Below are 12,074 nucleotides of genomic sequence, written 5' to 3' on the forward strand. Positions count from 1 at the left end.
ATGATATAGTTTTTATAAAGAATTAACAGAATTAGATAAGATATTAACAGGGACAGAAGAAAGATTGATAAAAAAAAGCTGAACAACTACTTATTAGCCATTAAACTGGAAGATGAACAAGTGAAGGAGACAATGATAACATGGGCAAAAAAAATTGGTTATATAATAGAATTAGATAAACGGCAGAAGCTGTGGGACAGGAACTATAAATTAACAATGTCAACTGCATATAAAGAAAATCTGTATAAAATGTTTTATAGATGGCATCTTGCACCAACGAGGTTGGCAAAGATGTTTAAAGATAAATCCACTAAATGTTGGAAATGCCACCAGATACCTGGGTCATACTATCATACTAGTAGCCTCGTGCACGTGATCAAGTTGGCGCCACCTCCCTGAGCCCCGATAACGATGGGGGTGGTTTTGGGCCATCTGAAGTCTTTGGGGCTAGACGGATCGTCATTACCCCCGACCCGGCTGTCTGAACTTCCCGCCGGCCAGCTGAGAGCTTTTCTGCTCTCCCTGGTGCCATGGCTGGGGCGGGACTGGCATTTCTTTTCTACCGGCGTTTCCTCTGTGTCGCGAGGATGAGGAAACCAATGGCTGTAAGGTCGGAGGCAGCAGCAGCGCCCAAATTGTGGTGACTTGCTGCCTTTCTTCCTGTTGGTGATGGTTGGGTTGCTGTCAATGCTGTGGTTGGCGGCGACAACGTCGGCGGTGAGGTGGTCCTTGTCCAGGCAACAGAAATGTCCTATTACTTTTGGAGCCTCCATTACAAGACTACAGCACCCTGGACAGCGGCAACAGTAATGGTGTTGGAAGGGTGCTGCGCTGGCCATTAACAACATGTGAAAAACCAGTAACAGCTTTGCAGCCCTTGATTGATGCTGCAGGGATATTTTTTCTATAACTTACCACCACAGAACCCCCACCCCCCCGGACTGTCATAGGATACTTATTTTTACTGAAGGGGTGGTTCCCATAATGACATGTGATCTATATCAAAACCAGTTGAGATTAAAAAAAAAAAACCCACGACCTGATGACTTGAAAAGGCGAGCAGACGATTGTAGAATTATAATCTCAGCCACCTCATATTACACACACACCCCTCATCTGGTCTCAGAAGATACATCTATCACTGACCATCTAACTGATTATCCCACAGCAAATACATCTTCCTAGTATTCCATTGTGAATACATCTCATCTTCTCATAACATCACCACCAACAGGATCCTACAAACCGGCCCTATACTCCATCAACTCTTTCAGTCGGACGGAGAGTTTAACAGCTAGGATGCAGATATTGCAGGAGTTGGTACATCGCTCTTCACCACCAGATGGATTGGCACATCAGACCATTTATACTCTAGCCAGCCACTGTGAGAGGGTGGCCTTGACATTATTTCCTTGGTGTTCTTGAACAACATAAGACTCCTCCTACTGTTATTAGAGGACAATATAGCATTTTCTACCAACAGCTAGATTTACATCTTCCTTCTCTCCAGGACTTTCAGAACTTATGTCATCTTCTTGGCCATTCTAAGATCACCCCTTGGTCACCAGATGTACTCAGCGGCTGAGCTTCTTGGTCTGCAAGACTCCCCCCTCTCACAGACCTGGCCCTCCACATTATCGAGGGCCTACCTTGATGACGGATTTTGGAATCCCGAGAGGTGGCATGTTGCAAAGAAGGGGTTGAGGGTCTTTTTATCTAATTTCTTATCCAATATTTTAAAGATTTCTAAAAAGGGGGTAGATGGGAGCGGAGTGGGTCATGTGGATTTGGGGGGCAACCCACAGAGGAAGGGATTAAAATATGATTTTTTAAAGATGATGCCAGATCCGGCACAGAGTTATACCATAGGATGTGCGGATCTGGGAATGGAGGGGCTTAATACCTGTATGGAAAGAGGTTGCTCCATCAAGGTCATGGTTGGGAGGGGCAGATATGGTGGGAGCAGGGGGCCACATCATGCTAGGGGAGCACGCAACTGCTGTCTTCAAGCGGTGTCATGCTCCGACCCCCAAAGCTCTTCTCGTTCCCTGGGTTGCTCAGAGTCTCAGGGCCCGAGCCTTAGGCTGATGTTATGCAACGTCAGGTCTGCGGCTAACAAAGCCCCCCTAATTTGTGAACTAATTCAGGAGGGGAGAGCGGACCTGGCGGGCATTACAGAGACCTGGTTGGGCCATGAAGGGGGAGTCCCCCTGGTAGAGATGTGCCCACCAGGTTTCCGCGCATTCCATCAGCCAAGGGCTCAGGGTAGAGGTGGAGGGGTGGCGGTTATTATAAAGGAGAGTCTTGATCCTAGGGAAGCCACTGTTCCTCAGACAGCCGGATGTGAGTCCCTCCTCGTGAAGTGGGGCCATGGGTTACAGATGGGCCTGCTGATTATGTACCTGGCTCCCTGCCACGTAGCAGCAGCCCTGCCTGATCTCCTCAATGTAATAGCCGGGATGGCAGTTGAGACTCCTAGGCTTCTTGTCATGGGAGATTTCAATCTGCCGTCCATCGGTGAAACATCTGAGGTAGCTCGGGAGTTCATGGCTTCCATGATGGCCATGGACCTGACCCAGTTAGTTCATGGCCCTACTCACACAGGGGGACACACTCTGGACTTGATTTTTGTATCTGACCAGTGGTTGAATGGCCTAGATATAGGGGATATAGTCATCGAACCCTTGTCATGGTCAGACCATTCTCTCCTTAGGCTTGACTTTCTGTCCGCTACACCCCACCACAGGGAGGCGGAACCGATTAAATGGTTCCGCCCCAGGCGCCTGATGGATCCTGACAGATTCCGGATGGAGCTTGGACCATTTCCTGAGACTCTAGCTCACAACTCGATTGAAGACCTGGCGGCAACCTGGGATAGGATGGCCGCTGGTGCCTTGGATCAGGTTGTGCCTTTGTGGCCTCTGACACGGCGTCGAAGTTGCCCGGCTCTGTGGTTTTCCAAGGAGTTGAAAGAAATGAAACGCCGGAAAAGATGCTTAGAGAGTAGTTGGAGAGCCAGTTGTTCCGAATGTGACCGAACACTAGTGAGGTCATATATTAAGACCTACTTAGTGGCAATAGCAGCGGCAAAATATAACTATTTTTCCGCTATTATTATTATTTATTTATTTTTAATTTGATTTATATGCCGCCCTTCTCCGAAGACTCAGGGCGGCTTACAATGTGCTCAGCAATTATTGCATCAGCAGATAATCGCCCAGCCGCCTTGTTTGGGGTGACCTGCTCCCTCCTCCATCTGGGAGCACGGGAAGACCCCTTGCAAGGTCGAGCTGAGGATTTTGCACAATATTGCTCAAATTCGGGAAGACTTGGACTCTGACTGGGTAAGTTCAGTCAAGGCGAGTCTTGAGGATGTTATTTGGGATGAGTTTGACCCTGTGACCCCTGAAGACGTGGACAGGTTACTGGGGAAGTTGAATGTGACCACATGTTTATTGGACCCGTGTCCCTCCTGGTTGGTACTGGCTTCCCGAGAAGTTACACGAGGCCTTGATGCTCTTTGGTTCCAGAGGGAGTGAAGGGGAGACGCTTTCAAGACTCTGCTACTATAACCCAGTGCCATAAAGTCAAACTCTAATATTTCTTGTATTATTGGTTTCCAGGCCTGGTCTACCTCGAAGGACTGACAGATGGGGAAGCCCCAAGAGTCTGTGCTTTCAAAGGTTGGTAGAGCCAGTTGATAATGTGGGGGATGATCTTCACATGCCCTTGAAGGAAGTCCTGTTGTCCAAGGGGAGAAACTGGATTCCTGGGAGAAGGAGTTGGTCAGGAAGACTCAGCCATGAATCTCTGATTTTGGTTCTTCAGAGTTCACATGGTTCACATGGTGAGGACTGGATTAGAACACAGAATATAGAATAATAAGAGTTGGAAGGGACATTGGAGGTCTTCTAGTCCAACCCCCTGCTCAAGCAGGAGGCCCTATACCAGTGATGGCAAACCTTTTCGGCACTGACTGCCCAAACCGCAGACCCAAAGACCAGCTGGCTGGGGTGCGCATGCCTCTTTTTTGCCCATTTTTGGGTGTTTTTTGGTCCATTTTCAGGCTGTTTTTGGCCCAAACTTGGCCCAAAAAACCGGCCTGAAAATGGCCCAGAAAACAGCCTGTTTTTTATTTATTTATTTATTTATTTATTTATTTATTTATTTATTTATTTATTTATTTAATTGAATTTCTATACCGCCCTACTCCCGAAGGACTCAGGGCGGTGAACAGCCACGAAATAAAACACATACATATAAAAATTTAAAATCGAATAAAATGAATTAAATAAATTTGGCTGAATTAATACCCATGATTTAAAATACCCATATTTTAAAACACATTAAAATTTAAAATTTGCACTTAAAAGGGAGAAGATTTAGGCGAGGCCAGCTTGATGAAATAAAAGAGTCTTCAGCTCACGGCGGAAGGTGCGCAGATCCGGAATCCTCCGTATCTCTGGGGGGAGCTCGTTCCAGATCGTCAGTGCCCCCACAGAGAAGGCTCTCCCCCTAGGGGCCGACAGCCAACATTGTTTTTGCCAATTTGGGGGCTGTTTTCAGGGCATTTTCTGGTGTTCCAGCACCCGTTAAGACCAGCGGGCCAGCATGCACATGCCTGGTTTTTGGCCATTTTCTGGGCCATTTTCAGGCCATTTTGGGACCATTTTTGGGACAAAAAGAGCCTGAAAACGGCCCAAAAATCAGCCTGAAAATGGCCTGAAAAATAGCCTCCAAAATGACCTGAAAATGGCCCAGAAAACAGCCCGGAAACAGCCCGGAAAATGGCCTGTTTTTTGGCTGTTACCAGCTGCTCCAGAAGAGCAGCTGGTGACAGCATGCATGCCCACAGAGAGGGCTCTGGCACGTGTGCCATAGGTTTGCCATCACGGCCCTATACCATTTCAGTCAAATGGCTGTGAAATCTCACTAAAAAACATCCAGTGATGGAGCACACACAACTTCTGCTGGGAAGCTGTTCCACTGGTTAAGTGTCCTCACCGTTAGGAAGTTTCTCCTTAATTATACAATTGGTTGCTTCTCTCCTTGGCCATTGTTTCTTATCCTGCCTTCGGGTGCTTTGGAAAATAGGTTGACCCCCTTATCTTTTTAGAAGCCCGTCAAATATTGGAACATTGCTATTATCTCTCCCCTAGTCCTTCTTTTCATTAGACTAGACATACCCAATTCCTGTAAATGTTCTTTGTATGTTTTAGCCTCTAGCCCCCTAATCATCTTTGTTGCTCTTTTCTGCACTCTTTCTAGAGTCTCATCTTTTTTATATATATCATGGTGACTAAAACTGGAAGCAAAATTCCAAATGTTATCTTACTAAGGCTTTGTAAAGCAGTGTTAGAACTTCACCTGATCTTGATTCTATCGCTTATTACTGCAGCCTAGGATTGCATTGGCTTTTTTGGCTGCCGCCACACACTGTTGGCTCATATTTAAGGGATTGTCTATTAGCACTCCAAGATCCCACTCATGGTTACTGGCATTAAACCAAGTTTCACCTAACCTGTACCTGTACAGTTGGTTTTTCTTGTCTTGAGTGTAAAATCTTAATGTCAACATCCAGCTTGAGAATCCAAATAAAACTCTTGTTTCCAAAAATCGTACTGTTTATTGAATGCACTGCATGGTAATGTCGAAGCAAAACTAACTCCAAAGTTCCCAAACACCATTTCATAGAATTAAACAATAATTTCCACATTCAAAACCTCAACCTCTCATGTAGTCCATGGAAACAATTTCACTTTGAGATGGGAACTGTCTGCTTCAATTCCACACCTGGTACGATATCCTTGAAAAAGTTTCAGGCTCTCACAGTCTTCAGTGGAATCATGGAGGTTTTGTTTCTCCATCTAACCCAGTGGTTCCCAAAGTGGGCGGTACCCCCCCTGGGGGACGGTGGGATGACTTAGGGGAGCGGTAAGAGGCAAGGGGGGTTGCACGGGGGTGCTAACAGGCAAGAGAGGGCGGCAGGGGGGCGCTAAGAGGCAACTGGGGTGGCAGAGAAGTGCTGGAGGTGGGCTCCCCCCCCGCAACTGCATTTTTTTTTGCACTCGCCCTCAAACTATGGCTCCTGGGCCGGATATTGCCCCCAAGAGCAATTAATCCGGGCTCCGCATGGGAACACATGGCTGCACCGCCCACATCACCCCACCTACACGCCAGCCCCACTCTTAAGGCCGAGCGAAAACCTCACCTTGAGGAGAGCAGTGTGAGCCACACGAGTTGGAACTGGAAGGTAAGACCAAGAGCTGAACGGCTGCCAGGGGTGGGGGTGGGGAAGTTCAGCCATCTTTCGGGCCTACATCTCTCCTGCAAGGCCTCTGGGTGGGACTGTAGTAGTCACAGGACTGGCCCGTTGGTCATCCTGAAGCAGCTCCTCCACCCGGGTGCACCAGCCTGCTGGGCAGCTGCCTGCTCCCCGGCAGGCCAATGCACCCGGGTGGAGGAGCTGCTCTGGGATGACCAACGGGCCAGTCCTGTGAGTGAGACTATTACAGCTCTGGAATATGGATGGGCCGTGGCGGGGCTGGAAATCTCTATCCTGGGGTGACACGTGCAATGCGCAAAAAGGAGCGCAGCCCTTGCTGTCTGAAATTAAATAATGGTGCTGTTGTGGTGGCCAGGAAGGGGGCGGCGCAAGCAGGCTGAAGTGGCGGTTGCAATGCCTGGAAGCTACGGGAGCAAAGCACTACTTTCTTTTGTGCGGCAACAACATTCCGCCTCTTTATATTTGCGCCAGCCGGTAGCACAAGGCAGCCCTCGTCTCCTACCGCTTGGGACTCAGAGTGATAAACAGCGTCTGGTCCAGTGAGTGGCCGGATTTTGCTCTCCATTATGGATGCCAGATCGGCCCCCTGCAAGCTCTCGTCTCAAGGAGTGGGCCAAAGTTTCCCGCGCCACTTCAAGCGAGTGCTCCTTGAGATGAGAGCTTGCAGGGAGTCGATCTGGCATCCACAATGGAAAGCAAAATCCAGCTGCTTCCCGAACCAGCCGCTGTTTACTGCTTTAAGTCCCAAGTGGCAGGAAACAAGGGCTGCCTTGCGCCGCAAATATACCAAGGCGAATGCTCATGCTGTGCAAGTTCAAGTAGTGCTTCGCTCCCATACTTCTTCTGGCCCTTGTTGGTGCTCCGCGCACCTCGGTCTCTCAGGGAGATGCTTGACTTCCTCTCAGCTCCAAGATACTGGCTGGCCCATGAGGTGAGAGAGATAGAAAATGAGAGAGAGAGAGAGAAAGAGAAAGGGGGTCTGGGAGTGGATGTGAATTCATCCCACAGCCCTCTCCATCCCCTCCTCTGTGAAATTGCTTTCTCCCACTCGCTGGTGGTCAGCAAATTCAAAAGGAACCCCCAGCTGAGAATCACTGCTCTAGATTGGTTGATTCAAGGGATTTCTTTAGTGTTAACAGGGATAGATTTGTATTGGAGCAGCCTGCAGGCCTCCCAAAGACTCTGCGCACCCTGTTTTTGCAAAAAACATGCCCGTTTTTCACACGCGGTGCAAGAAATGTGACTAAATAAATAAATAAATAAGGCTTCAGGAGGCCAAAAATGGCTGTATTCTGTGTATAAGATGCACCAACATTTCCAATCTCTTTATTTTGGGGGGGAGTGCGTCTTATACTCCGAAAAGTACAGTAAATTGCTGTGTTGGCACTCCGAGATAAATATGTGAGTTTTGGGTTGCGGTTTGTGCACTCGATCTCAAAAAGGTTTGCCATCACTATTGTAAGTATTCTGATTTTCAGAGCAGAAATGGCAGAAGCAGAGAAATCAAAGAAGAAATGTGGACAATACAGTGTGGAATATCTGAAGTATGGATTTATACCAGCACCATCAAACCAGCAGCTGCCACAGTGCCTACTATGTGAAAAAGTATTTCCTAATGAGGTAATAAGCCTTCCAGACTGAACGAACATTTGAAGAAGGCACATCCTGACAAGGCAGACAAGAACCTAACTTTTTTTCAATCACTTCGTGACAAATTTCAAAAGCGCCCAACACTGTCACACATGTTTTACAATGCTTCCCAACAAAACACTGATGGTTTGCGTGCATCATACAACATTTCATTGCTGTTTGCTAAGTTTGGAAAGCCACATACTATTGGCGAAGAACTCATCCTACCAGCCATTAGTGAGGTTCTGAGTACTGTTTTGCATAAGTCACCACATGGTATAATTAAGACAATTCCTCTCAGCAACAATTCAGCGCAAAGAACGCATAGATGAAATGGCTGAGAATGTGGAAGGTGTATTGTGCAGCATACTACAGACAACAGACTTTGCATTACAGCTGGATGAATCAACTTTGCCAGGCAATGAATCTTTGTTTCTTGCTTATGTGTGCTTTATTAAAGATGAAAGTTTGACTCAAGAGTTGTTATTTGCGAGGCAACTAAAAACAGATACTAAAGGGGAGTCAATATTTAATGTTGAGCAGTTTTTCGAAGACAAGGAAATTCCACTGACCAACATACTTGCTTGTGCAACTGATGGTGCACCATCAATGACTGGTCACTACCGTGGGTTTGTTGCTCACTTGAAAAAAACAGTGCTAAATGTCTTTACCATTCACTGTGTCATTCATCGCCAACATCTAGGGAGACCTAGGGAGGTCACTGTCCCTCAGATAGGCGGGTGTGAATCACTTCTGTTGAAGTGGGACGCTGGAGTGCAGTCGGCTCTGTTGATTAAGTACCTGTCTCCCAGCTGCGTGTCTTCAGTCCTGCCCGCACTGCTCGAAGTCTTAGCCGAACTGATGGTTGAGCTCCCCAACCTGACGGTTGTGGGAGATTTTAATCTCCCGTCAGCCGGTGAGACATCTGAGTTGGTCCGGGAGTTCATGGCCTCCATGACGGCCATGGACCTGACTCAAGTTGTACAGGGCCCAACTCACAGCGTGGGCACACACTCGACCTGATTTTCATCTCTGGGCAGTGGATATTTATTTATTTTATTAAATTTAAATAAATGCTCAGGGTAGGGGTGAACTTTCTATTCAGCCCCTGTCATGGACCGACCATTCCCTTCTTAAGCTAGACTTTTCATCCGTCAACCCCCACCACTGGGAGGCAGAACCGACTCGTTGGTTCCGCCCCAGGTGCCTGATGGACCCTGACAGGTTGCTGACGGAGCTTGGGACATTTCCCACTGACCTATCCCACGATTCGTCAGAGGCCTTGGTGGATGCCTGGGAATGGACTGCCACTGGGGCGCTGGATCGAATCACCCCTTTGCGGCCTCTCCTCCAACGGGGATCCTGGGCAGCTCCATGGTTTTCTGTGGAGCTGCGGGAGATGAAGCGTCGGAAGAGACGCCTAGAGGGCTGTTGGAGATCTTCCCGTTCCGAATCTGATCGAACACAGTTAAGAACCCATATTAGGTCTTATCTTGTGGTGATGGAAGCAGCAAAACGTGACTATTTTGCTGCTCTCATTGCGTCTGCAGAAAATCCACCCAGCGGCCTTGTTCCGAGTGACCCGCTCTTTTCTCTCTTTTTTTTTTAAATATACTTTATTAAATTTTGTCATTATAAAAGAAAATATACAATCTCTATGTCCTTCAGAGGTACAGTGTTTATACAATTTACGGAATCATACGTTTATGTTTTATGTTTTATGTTTTATTTGATTTGTATACCGCCCTACTCCCAAAGGACTCAGGGCGGTGAACAGCCAAGCAATAAAATACATAAATACAAAAATTTAAAAAACCAGTTAAAATCAAATTAAATCATTTTGGCCCAGACAAATTAAAACACCCCAATAATTTAAGAACAGATTTAAAATTTATATATTAAAAGAGGGAGGAGATTAGGCCAAGCCTGCTTGATGGAATAAAAGAGTCTTCACAGCGCGGCGGAAGGTGCGCAGATCCGGGATCCTCCGTATCTCTGGGGGGAGCTCATTCCAGACGGTAGGTGCCCCCACAGAGAAGGCTCTCCCCCTAGGGGTCGCCAGCCGACATTGTTTGGCTGACGGCACCCGGAGGAGTCCCTCTCTATGAGAGCGTACTGGCCGGTGGGAGGCTATTGGTGGTAGTAGGCGGTCCCGTAAATAACCAGGTCCTAAGCCATGGAGCGTTTTAAAGGTGGTAACCAAAACCTTGAAGTGCACCCGGAAGACCACCGGGAGCCAGTGCAGCTCGCGCAGGAGAGGTGTCACATGGGAGCGCCATGACTCTCCCATTACCACCCGCGCGGCCGCACTCTGCGCCAGTTGGAGCCTCCGGGTGCTCCTCAAGGGGAGCCCCATGTAGAGAGCATTACAATAGTCCAGGCGGGAGGTGACGAGGGCATGAGTGACTGTGCGTAACGAGTCCCGATCCAGAAAGGGACGCAACTGGCGAATCAGGCGAACCTGATAGAAAATCCTCCCGGTCACGGCCGTCAAGTGCTCTTCTAAAGACAGCCGTGAATCCAGGAGGACGCCCAAGTTGCGAGCCCTCTCTGTGGGGGCCAGTGATTCGCCCCCAATAGTCAGAGATGGCGTCAACTGACTATATCGGGACGTCGGAAACCACAGCCACTCGGTCTTGGATGGGTTGAGCCTGAGCCTGTTCCTCCCCATCCAGATCCGTACGGCCTCCAGGCACCGGGACATCACTTCAAGGGCATCGTTGGGGTGATCCGTTAAATAAACTTCATCTTTATCTATTCAATATTCTATACAATATAGCTCGTATTTCGAGTGCATAACAAGTCATATCCTGAAATCATGTTTTTGTCTTATTCTTCAACCAATTGTACCAATTTCCCCATACTTCATAATATTTAGATTTCTCCTCATTATTTATCTCACTCGTCAATTTTGCCATTTCTGCGCACTCTAGGATTTTGTTTATTAGTATTTCTTCTGGGGGTATGGATTTATTTTTCCAGTATTTTGCAAAAGCTAATCTAGCCGCAGTTGTAATCTGGATTATGAGTTGAGTTTTGTTGTTGTTAAAGCCGTCTCCGGTTATACCCAGGAGGAAGATTTCTGGAGATAGAACTATCTCCTGTCCCGTTATTTCACAAAGCCAATATCGAATTTTTGACCAGAACTTTTTGGTCTCTGGACAGGTCCACCATAGATGATAGAAGGTGCCGACCGTTTTTCCACATTTCCAACACGTAGCTGAGAAATTGGGAAACATTTTCGCTAACCTAGCTGGTGCTAAATACCACCTGTGTAACATTTTATAATGGTTTTCTCTAAATGTTGCCGATTTCATCATTTTATAGTTCCTATTCCAGGCCATCTCCCAGTCGTTAAAATTTAGTCTATATCCCAGGTTTTTTTCCCAAATATTTAGCTGGTTTTTTGCTATGGTCTCTGCCCTATCCTCATCTAATAAAAAAATATATATTTTTGCTAACATTTTCTTGTCTATTCCCCAAATAATTTTATCAAAATTTCCAAATTTAGCTTCTATACCAAATTTGTCTCTATCTTTTTGGAATCTTGAATTAATCTGCAGATAATTCCACCAATCCAAGTTGAAACCCTGGTCCCTCAATAAATCCAAAGGTTTGAGCTTCCCCTTTTCATCAAGAATATCCTTATATGTGCCCAATTTATAGTCGTCTCTCCTGTTTGGGGCCGCCAGCGCTTCCATAATAGAAAGCCAGTTGGGTACCTTAGTATAAATCCTCTGTCTAATTTCCTTCCACGTGCGAATAAGAGTCTCCCTAATTTTGTGTTTATGAAAGTAGGATTTTTTCTTGTTCTTTGTATCCCATAGGTGGGCATGCCATCCTTCTAATAGGTCATGTCCTTCTAATGTCAGGATTCTCCTATTTCGTAACTTGATCCACTCCTTGATCCAAATTATTTTCGCCGCCTTTTGATATATTTCCCAATCGGGGAGCCCGAATCCTCCCAAATTTCTTTTCCCTTGGAGTATCTTAAAGGAGATCCTCGATTTCTTACCCTCCCATAGGAAATTTCTAATGTGTTTGTTCAGGTCCAGAAATAATTTTTTATCTAAGGTTATCAGAATATTTTGAAATAGGAACAGAATTTTAGGTAAGATGTTCATTTTAATCGCTGCTATTTTACCAATCAGAGACAATT

This window comes from Pituophis catenifer, unplaced genomic scaffold (assembly GCF_029215685.1).
Source record: "Pituophis catenifer annectens isolate HBS135680 unplaced genomic scaffold, rPitCat1.0.hap2 SCAF_5, whole genome shotgun sequence".
NCBI classification, from domain to species: domain Eukaryota; kingdom Metazoa; phylum Chordata; class Lepidosauria; order Squamata; family Colubridae; genus Pituophis; species Pituophis catenifer.